Consider the following 9,960-nt stretch of genomic DNA (forward strand, 5'->3'; position numbering starts at 1 on the left):
AGAAGGAAATCGTAATTACACGATCTTGATTTGGTAAATTACCAAAATATCCGAAAAGATAGAACTATCAAGAAGATTTGTTCTTAATATTTTTGGAAATTGGGTAGAATGTAAGAGTCGTGTAAATGGCACATGATGACGGTATGTTCTGTGAATCATCACGTTCCATTAGAAACTCAGCATGACTTACTGTAATATAATCACGTTGATCAAGTGTCATTATATTATACTAACTCATGCTTCAGTTCCCAACACTACTTCAAAACATTCATATTTTAAACTCGAAGATTTCGTCATTTAGAACTAAAATAGTTTCTTTTATGATATAACACAGATAGCATGAAGAGGTAATGGTTTCAGGTAAGAATAGTTATGGAAATATCTTCGGAAATATGAAGGATATTTATAATGGAAGATATGATGATATCTTAGAATATTTAAGATAAGATGATGATGAAGAATATTGTCCGCAAAGGTTTTAGAGTAAGGAGCAAGGTATTCGTTAATGACTTCATCAGAAACATAATCATCAGGATTCTTTAAATACAGTGTTTGGTCCTTGTATTTGTCCTTGGTCTCCTTCATGGTCTACTCAATCCGTTTTTCAGTTCCAAACCTTCTCTTTTTTCTCAGCTACCACCATACCATTCTTTATCATCAAACTTTTGACTGTTAAAGTCGTTTAAAGTTTTTGCTGCTTCATCAGCATTTTGAGAACTAATTCGTAATTCAGGGTGTTTTTCAGAAACTTCACATTCAAAGTATGTAAGTATTGGCGTTAGGCGTTATATGTATACATATAGCTGTTGGCGTAGAATCGCTGCGAATTTCAAAATACTGATTGCTGGTTCCCAGTAGTTGGTATGACATTTATTGTTACAGGATGTAGGTGAGTACATGATGGGGTTTCAATGAATAAGTATAATGACTTTTCAGAGAGGTTTAAGTTGAAGTTTATTGAAGTTGTTGATAAGTTTACTGCTAATGTGGCGAGATATAAAAGGTTCCCCGGTAACAATGATGAAGGGGTAATTGTATAAACAATTGAAGGTGATTTGCTGGAGCCGTGACAAAACTGTCTACTTTGGAAAGATGTGGAAAATTTATATTTGGTAATAAATGTCAAAGGGTCTGACACGGATACGTGTTAAACTATAACTTTGGTTTCGAGAGCTTTTCAGGTGCATGACGGTGGGTAATGTGAAGTTGGATCATCATCTCGCGTGTCTTCAGGAATTTTGAAGGGTTTGAACACATATGATGTTCTAGGATTTTGAATTTTACAATTATTCTTCTGGGTTCCATGAATAGAAATGATGTTCTAGTACAGTTTTGAAGTCAAAGTATAGTTTTGATAGGTGCAGGAATCTAAGAGTGATGATTTCGGTTATTTCTCGAATTGAATTCTGAAATTTCAAAATCAGAATATGTAATTAGATTCGAATGAGTATGGTTGTTTTGATTTCTATAAAAGAATGTGTATTGTTGTGAAAGTAGGGAGTATAGTTGATGATTGTTGAATCAGAATCGAAGAATGTAACATATTAATTGTGAATTTAAATATCTCTCGGGTATTACCTACCCGTTAAAAAAATTTCACGAGTAATGTTTTGTACTAGAGAATTTTATTACAATCTTTATGAAAATATACGTATATTTTCTTTCGATGTAATACAGATTTAATGAGTTAATATCATATTAAGCTCATTTGATTTTCGGCTTGAATTAGATATGAATAATCTCTAAAACATTAGAGATTACACATCTTCACAAAGTATTTCACTACTGTGATTAATACTTCATTATTTATTCTTATAGATATTTCCTTAGTGAATTATGCTGATGCTCATAGAACTCTTGCTAACTTCGCAAGATACGAATGTTGTTTTCTAGAAAGTTTGGAGTGCATCGAAGATGAAAGTGTAAAATCAAACATGTTGTTGAATGATACACTTGGTTTATTATGAAACAGAATTCATTTAATTGAAGTAGAGATTGTAGTTAACGATGGTTAGGTTGTTAACGAAGGATGTACATCATAGCATATTAGTAATATGAATTTAACCGAGTAGTATCTACCCTTTTTCAATTCATACTCAATAGCTTAGTACGAAAGATTTATTATAGTTTCAGAATTCATATATGTAAATATCTATAAATTCTTCAGAAAGAATGAGTTAATACTTCATAACTCGTTGATACAATATACGTGTTGTTGATTTGTGATGATATCCACAGTAATTTCTTGAACTAGCGGAGCTTATATGCTATAAGTGCTGCTAGTGCTGATGATGCTGGTATAACAAGTCTAGCTTGTAAATCGCACACCATTCTTGTCAGGGTTTTGATTCTTCTTTCTATCATTTCTGTCCACTTATCTGATTTATGGTTAAGGCTGAAATAGATAATCTCTAAGACTTTAGAGATTACATAATCACCGCAGAATGTTTCTCCGATGAAGTTATGAATCAATAATTCATCGTTTGTTGTTGTTGGTACTCCTTGGTATTTATGGTGCGTGTGATGTTGATATCCGAGCTACAGGTTGTGATGTTGAGGCGTGTGATGCGGACGTGATTGTTGATGGTGGTAATGATACTGTTGGTGTTGATGATGGTGATACCGTTGATGCCGGTGATGCTGCTGGTGCTTAGGGTATTGAGGCTTGCGATGTTGATGTTACTGGTGGTACTGGTTATGCTGCTGGTGCTGCTGATGGTGTTTGTAATCTTTGCACGATATGTTCCAGAGCCACTACTTGAGCGCGAAGTTCGTTAACTTCTGCTAGTACACCGGGATGATTGGCGGTTGGAGCGAGCGGATGAATAAGATTCATAATATGAGATAGTATATAATCGTGACGAGATACTCTAGCAATGAGTGAGGAAATGGTATCTCGAATAGGTTCGCCGGTAAGTGCTTCAGGTTCATCGCTAAGAGGGCAATGTGGTGGATGGAAAGGATCACCTTCTTCTTGTCTCCAATGATTGAGTAGACTACGAACCTATCCCCAATTCATCCAGAATAGATGATGGGAGATTGGATGATCCATTCCGGTGACGCTGCTTTCGGAGCTCAGGTAGATATTCATATGGGAATAGCTGTCGAAATCTGAGGAGTTCGAACTGGTTGAGAGATCCATCTCGCATGATCAGGGAAAAAAATTTTGGGTATGAAATAGATTGTAGAATTTAGATTTGGTATTCTTCAATACATAATTTACATATGTGTATATAATACCAAAATCCCATAAATTACGGAGGAATCTTTGAAAGATGTCAGTCAAAGTTCACAGTAACAGATACGCTAAGATATTAATTAGCAGATATGCTAAGGTGTGAATTTGTCTATACACTATTTTGCAATAAATGCAGGAAAACGCGTCTAGACTTAAGAATGATAAGCAGCTAGTTTCCTAAGGATGATAAGTAGATGATTTCCGACTAAAAATGATAAGCAAAACTTTTGATACGCAGAAACGGTCGAAGTCCAGACTCACTAATGCATCTTAACGACTATCTGTTAGACACACTAATGCAAGACCTGGTTCGCTATGACCACCGCTCTGATACCAACTGAAAGGACCCGTTCATATACATTATAAATGATTCACAATAGTTGATTACATCGTGAGGTATTTGACCTCTATATGATAAGTTTTACAAACATTGCATTCGTTTTTAAAAGACAAACTTTCTTTACATCAAAAATTGACGGCATGCATACCATTTCATATTACATCCAACTATAATTGACTTAATATTAATCTTGATGAACTCAACGACTCGAATGCAACGTCTTTCAAAGTATGTCATGAATGACTCCAAGTAATATCCTTAAAATGAGCTAATGCACAGCGAAAGATTTCTTTAATACCTGAGAATAAACATGCTTTAAAGTGTCAACCAAAAAGTTGATGAGTTCATTAGTTTATCATAATCAATCATTTCCGTAATAGTAATAGACTACAAGATTTCAGTTTCCATAAATATTCGTACACTCGCAAGTGTATAAAAGTATTCTATAAGTTGTTGAGCGCTTCGGTAACCATACTTAACAATTAATGTGGCATATTCCCTTTATTATGAAATCTCCCTACACTGTACCAAGTGTAGTAAAAACGAAGTACTATGCAACCGTTTACGATACTAGAGCGACTAGCCCGGTTGGGGTTGTCAAACCTGATAGATCTATCAATAGAATTCGCGCTTACATGCTCTTACAACATGTAAATATTAGTTACCAAGCTACTAGGGAAAAATATGCAAAGTGGTACAACTCAACGTAGAATATGTTTTTAGTACTTGTGTCCATTTCGTAAAACAGTTATAAAACAGTGCATGTATTCTCAGCCCAAAAATATATATAAAAAGGGAGTAATGAAACTTACAATACTGTATTTCATAGCAATTATGTATATGACGGCACTGAACAAGTGCAGGGTTTGTCTCGGATTCACGAACGTATCAATATTGTGATTCAATATTGCAGGAAATTACGTAGACGCAACGAAAATGATAAACGTTAGGTTGACCTCATGAGCAATACCCTCGAACAATACCCATAACCTCCATCGCTATAACCCATAATTTCCTTAGCTCTATCTCGTTTGAAAACTTATTTTGAAATCGTCTGAATATAACTCCATCGTAGTATTTTATGTATACTAATAATATCTTGAAATAATACTAAGTAAATATATATATGTAATTCGATTGAGAGAGTTTAGAAAAATATCTTTTCAAGTTTCTATGAAATAATGAAACCTATTGAATTCTATTTATAATAGATTTTTGAATTATTAAAGTGAATTATTAAAGTATGAATTATTAAAGTGAATTATTAAAGTATGAATTATTAAAGTGAATTATTAAAGTATGAATTATTAAAGTGAATTATTAAAGTATGAATTATTAAAGTATGAATTATTAAAGTGAATTATTAAAGTTAAAGTAAAATAAAAGTAAAGTAAAGGTAAAGTTAAAGTATAGTAAAAGTATAAAACTATGTACGTATAATACGCGTATTAATTTAAATCGTTATATATATATTTAATAAAATAAAATATAAATATCATTATCTTTATCATACTGGTTAAGTAATGAGTTGTCAAAAGTGGTTCTAGATATTTATCAAAGTTATATACGTTTTAATAATAAAATTCTTTTTAAACTGAAAACGTTTTTGTACGCTTGAAACTAAATCGAGTACTTATAAATTTGGTTTTCCGAAATTAATTATATTCCAAATCATCCTTTAAAAAGGTTTTATCTATATCGTAAAACGTTTTCAACATTATGAAAACTAATCATTATCTTATCAAAAGACACGAGACAATCATTGTAAAGCATGCATTGAAAGTTAAGCATGAATCTCCACTAACTTTTGTCTAATTCTCGTTAATGACACTTTTGTTCTTACTTGTAAATCACATTACCAAATATTCCGAATACCGTTAAAAAGAAATGATTTCTCAAATTAACGTGGACCTCATAACAGAGACTCGTAATCATAATTCAATGTATCTGATAATTTAATCATATGATATTATCTTTTAATTCCATCGATAAACATATTGAAACAAATACTTTTATGTAAAGTATTTTATATCTAATACTTTGTTAATGTTTTCAATTAATAAGTATATATTATATATACATATCAGTATACACATAAATATTCGTGAATCGTAGAGCATAGTCAAAGGGTAATTGATTACATGAATATAGATTTCAAAACTTTCGAGACTCAATATTACAGAGTTTGCTTATCGTGTCAGAAACATATAAAGATTAAAGTTTAAATTTGATCGGAAATTTTCGGGTCATCACAGTGCATTTGCTCATTTTAGAGATATTACTGGGAGTCATTCATGGCATATTTCAAAAGACGTTGCATTCAAATCATTTGAGTTCAAAAAGATTGTTAATAGATGAATGTCAGATTAGTCAATTATATTTAGGAACATGATAATATCATTGGTATGCATATTTGTAAACTTTCGTTGAAATGAAAGTTAGTCTTTTTAAAAGAATGCAATGTTTGTAAAACGTATCATATAGAGGTCAGTACCTCGCAATGTAATCAACTATTATGAATCGTTTATAATCTGTATGAACGGGTCGTTAAAAGTTAATTCCTACAAATTCTTGGTGAGTCATTCTAACTTTTCGGTCAATCGGTGGAGGGCAACAACAGATCAAACATTTTTGTGGGTTCTTTATTTTGCATCTCTTAACGCTTTTCACTAAATTGTAATTTTTTGGAAAGCTTTGGTCTTTATTATTTTGTTTACATCACATGACAAGTACCACTTTTACATGAATGAGTTACAGTCACAAATTGACTATATACTTTCTCAAATATCTGGATGTTGCCTATATACAACATTTGCGTTCAGTGTCATCTGCAAACTTTCAAAAAATGTACCAATGTCAACATTTCATTACCGTTTACCTGCTGAACCGGTAAGTTAATTATTTAACTTTTATTTTCATTTTATATATCCTGATGTCGACCATATACTTTCAGTTGTGTTCTGATATCGTCCATATACTTTCAGTTTCTGTTCCGATATATCACCGACGTGTCATGACTACTTATAAGCCACGTCATCAATTGTTTTCGTTACAGGTAAATAAAAATATAGTGGGCGACATCGGTACATTTTTCGAAAGTTTGTAGACGATAGTGAGACGCAAATGGGTATATGGGCGACATCGGGACATTTAAGAAAGTATATAGCCAATTTGTGGCTTTAACCCTTAATGAATAATTAACTTTCGTTAGGGTTAAGGATGTAATTGGAAATAAATAGTGACTTCAAGTATTTATTGTGCAGATATAAAAAGTGAGGGAAGTAATGAGCGAAAAAGTAATAATACAGGGACTATTTAAGTAATTTTTTTCTAAAGAATATAAGAAGATGTGAAAGGGATTCTAAACCTTCTAAGAGGTGTTTTGGAGTACAATTAGTAGGTTCAAAACGTGAAAAATTAAACAATAAAGCGACAATTCATCAAAACGCGAATTTTAAAAGTTTGATTGTTTTTTTCATAATTTTTATGTGTGGTGATATGTACACAACCTCTTTTTTCCATACACAACCAATATAAATTCTTGGACCATTTTAACCCTTCATATTATTATTTTATATATCTAAAAGAGAGAGTAAAAATGAATAGTGAACTTCCTAGCTTTCACAGTTTTATAACAAACTTTTTATTTATTATAATTCAACTCCACCCTTTTTTAAACTTAACTCTATATTTTTTATAAACTTACTCCAAACTTTTCACACTTTATAATTTAACCATAAAACTTCTCATTCATTATAAATCGACTACATACTTTTTACTATCTACTAACTATTCATTATTATTATTGTTATCATTATCATTATCATTACTATTATTATTAAATCACATAATTTTCACTTTATTATTGTTTAACTTATTTCATTATTACAAATTAGCACGTAACTCATTTTTAATAATTGTTTTATTGTTTATATATATATATATATATATATATATATATTACATACATAGTTTTTCCTATTTTATTAAATAGTTTGTACCAATCGTTGACGTACGTCTCACTTTATTGATTGAGCATTTGTGTCGTTTCTCTCGACAAGATAAAAACTAAAATAAAAAATGATGAATAATTACTTTCACCCTTATTACAAATCAATCACATAACTATTTTGGGTACTTCCTCGACAAAACGAAAAATATAACAAAAAAGATGATAAATAATTACTTTTTCAATAATTAGCTATATATTTAATGTTAATCAAGGGTGAAGAACCGGCACAAAGTCAGGTCTCCCAACTAGTCTTAAATTATATCGGGCCTTATTAAGCAGTATTTATTTGAATATCACCCAATTTTTCTCATTTTATTACCAACATCTCAGCAAACTAAATCCAGTTCAAGTCATTAATCAGAATGCCTTGATGAACACTATTTGATTCAAGACATCATGTATACATGGGTTATATACCACTAAATGAAAATCAGCACACACACAATTATGTAAAAAAAAAAAAACAAACTAAGATAATCCAAACTCGTTTTATTACTAGCTAATATCTCAACATCTTATATACATCAATAAAAAATTGGCAATTAGTTTCTGTTACTGCAACTAATTGTAAGGTTTTTTATGACCCAACAATATGAGTAATTCCAGAATTTATTCAATCCACAAAAGATAAATGAAGAAAATAATGCGATAATTTAACGTGGTTATATGTAATCAAAAGTTGATTACTTTAATCCACGGACCAAATTTGAGAGCTTTATTGATAAAATTCGTGCAAATATGTATGGGTTACAATAGGGTCATTTTATAAGGAAAAACCAACAAGAAAATAACTTAACGAGCAAGAAAATTTGTTTCTAGAAAATTCTAGCCGCCCAGCAAAATATTCGCGATCGCGATTCCCAAGAAGCAATACCATTCGCGTTCGCGTGTTTATGATCGAGAGTAAACTCTAGTCGCGATTGACAGGCTCCGGTTCGCGACCTGGCCCTTTGATACTCGCGGTCGCGAGTTCTACTTCCCTCTCTCGAGTTCTTCTTCCCGCTCGCGAGTTCTACTGCTTGACTTGTTTGATTCTACTTCACATCCAACAATCTTCCACTTGAAGGATAATATAAACAAACCTAATCTTCGTCAATCCAACACTTCAACAAACTAACCAAGAACGTTAAACCACCATTTACTGCCAAACTTCATTTGGAAGATGCACACTCAACACATACTTCGGATGAGTAAACTTTCAATACAAGGTCTTCAACACTTCTTGTTAAAATCGAACCATTAACTCTTTATATCTCTAGTCGGTCGTCTTCTCTCATCAATTCATTAGAAGACCGGTTGAGGCAACGCAAAACCTCAACTTATCTGTCGTAACCACCTTAGTAAGCATATCTGCGTGATTCTTCGAAGCAATGACTTTCTTCAATATTAAAGTACCATCTTTTATATGTTGTCGAATAAAATGATTCCTTAACTTAATGTGTTTCGTACGACTATGAAACACCGGATTCTGCCCAAGATGAACTGTACTTTGATTATCACAATACAAAACGCAATAGTTTTTCCTTCACCTCCGAAACATCTGAACTAGAAGATGTGACAACCCAGAAATTTCCAACCAAATTTAAACTTTATCTTTATATTATTCCGACACGATAAGTAAAGTTTGTTAAGTTAAATCTCAAGAATTTTAAATTATGTTCATACATTCATTATAACCTCGACTAAATTCCGACGATTCACGAACTGTTATATATAAATAAATATGTATATATATGTATATATATATTATAACTTGAGAATATTAATAAAATATTAAACGTATAATACTTTACATGAATGTATTTGTTTCAATATGTTTATCGATGAAATTAGAAGATAATATCAAATGATTGATTTATCAGATACATTGTGATATGATTACGGGTCTATGTTATGAGGTCCACTGTGATTTAAGAAATCTATTCTTTTTGACAACATTCGGAAAATGGTAAAGTGATTTATAAGTAAGAACGTGGAGTGTAAATAACTTAGATGTTGGATATCGACAAGTTAAGTAACTCGACATTTTTCATTAAGATGATTTCATACGTTTATTTAACCTTTGAACTTTATCTCATGCTTCACCAACAAACTGTAATTTAAAAACTTGAAACCTATTATGAATATATATGATTCTACTTTTCTAAAACGTTTTATGATATAACGATTTCCATTATTTTAACCTTTAAACAAAATGATTCTTAAATATATTTAGTTTTGGAAAACAAAATTATCATATTTATTTGACTTAGTTTCAAACGTACAAAAAACGTTTTTAGTTTAAAAAGAACTTTATTATTAAAACGTATATAAATTTTATAAATATCTAGAACCACTTTTGACAACTCATTACTTAACCAGTATGATAAA

The sequence above is a fragment of the Rutidosis leptorrhynchoides genome, chromosome 2, assembly GCF_046630445.1.
Source record: "Rutidosis leptorrhynchoides isolate AG116_Rl617_1_P2 chromosome 2, CSIRO_AGI_Rlap_v1, whole genome shotgun sequence".
Lineage (NCBI taxonomy): Eukaryota > Viridiplantae > Streptophyta > Magnoliopsida > Asterales > Asteraceae > Rutidosis > Rutidosis leptorrhynchoides.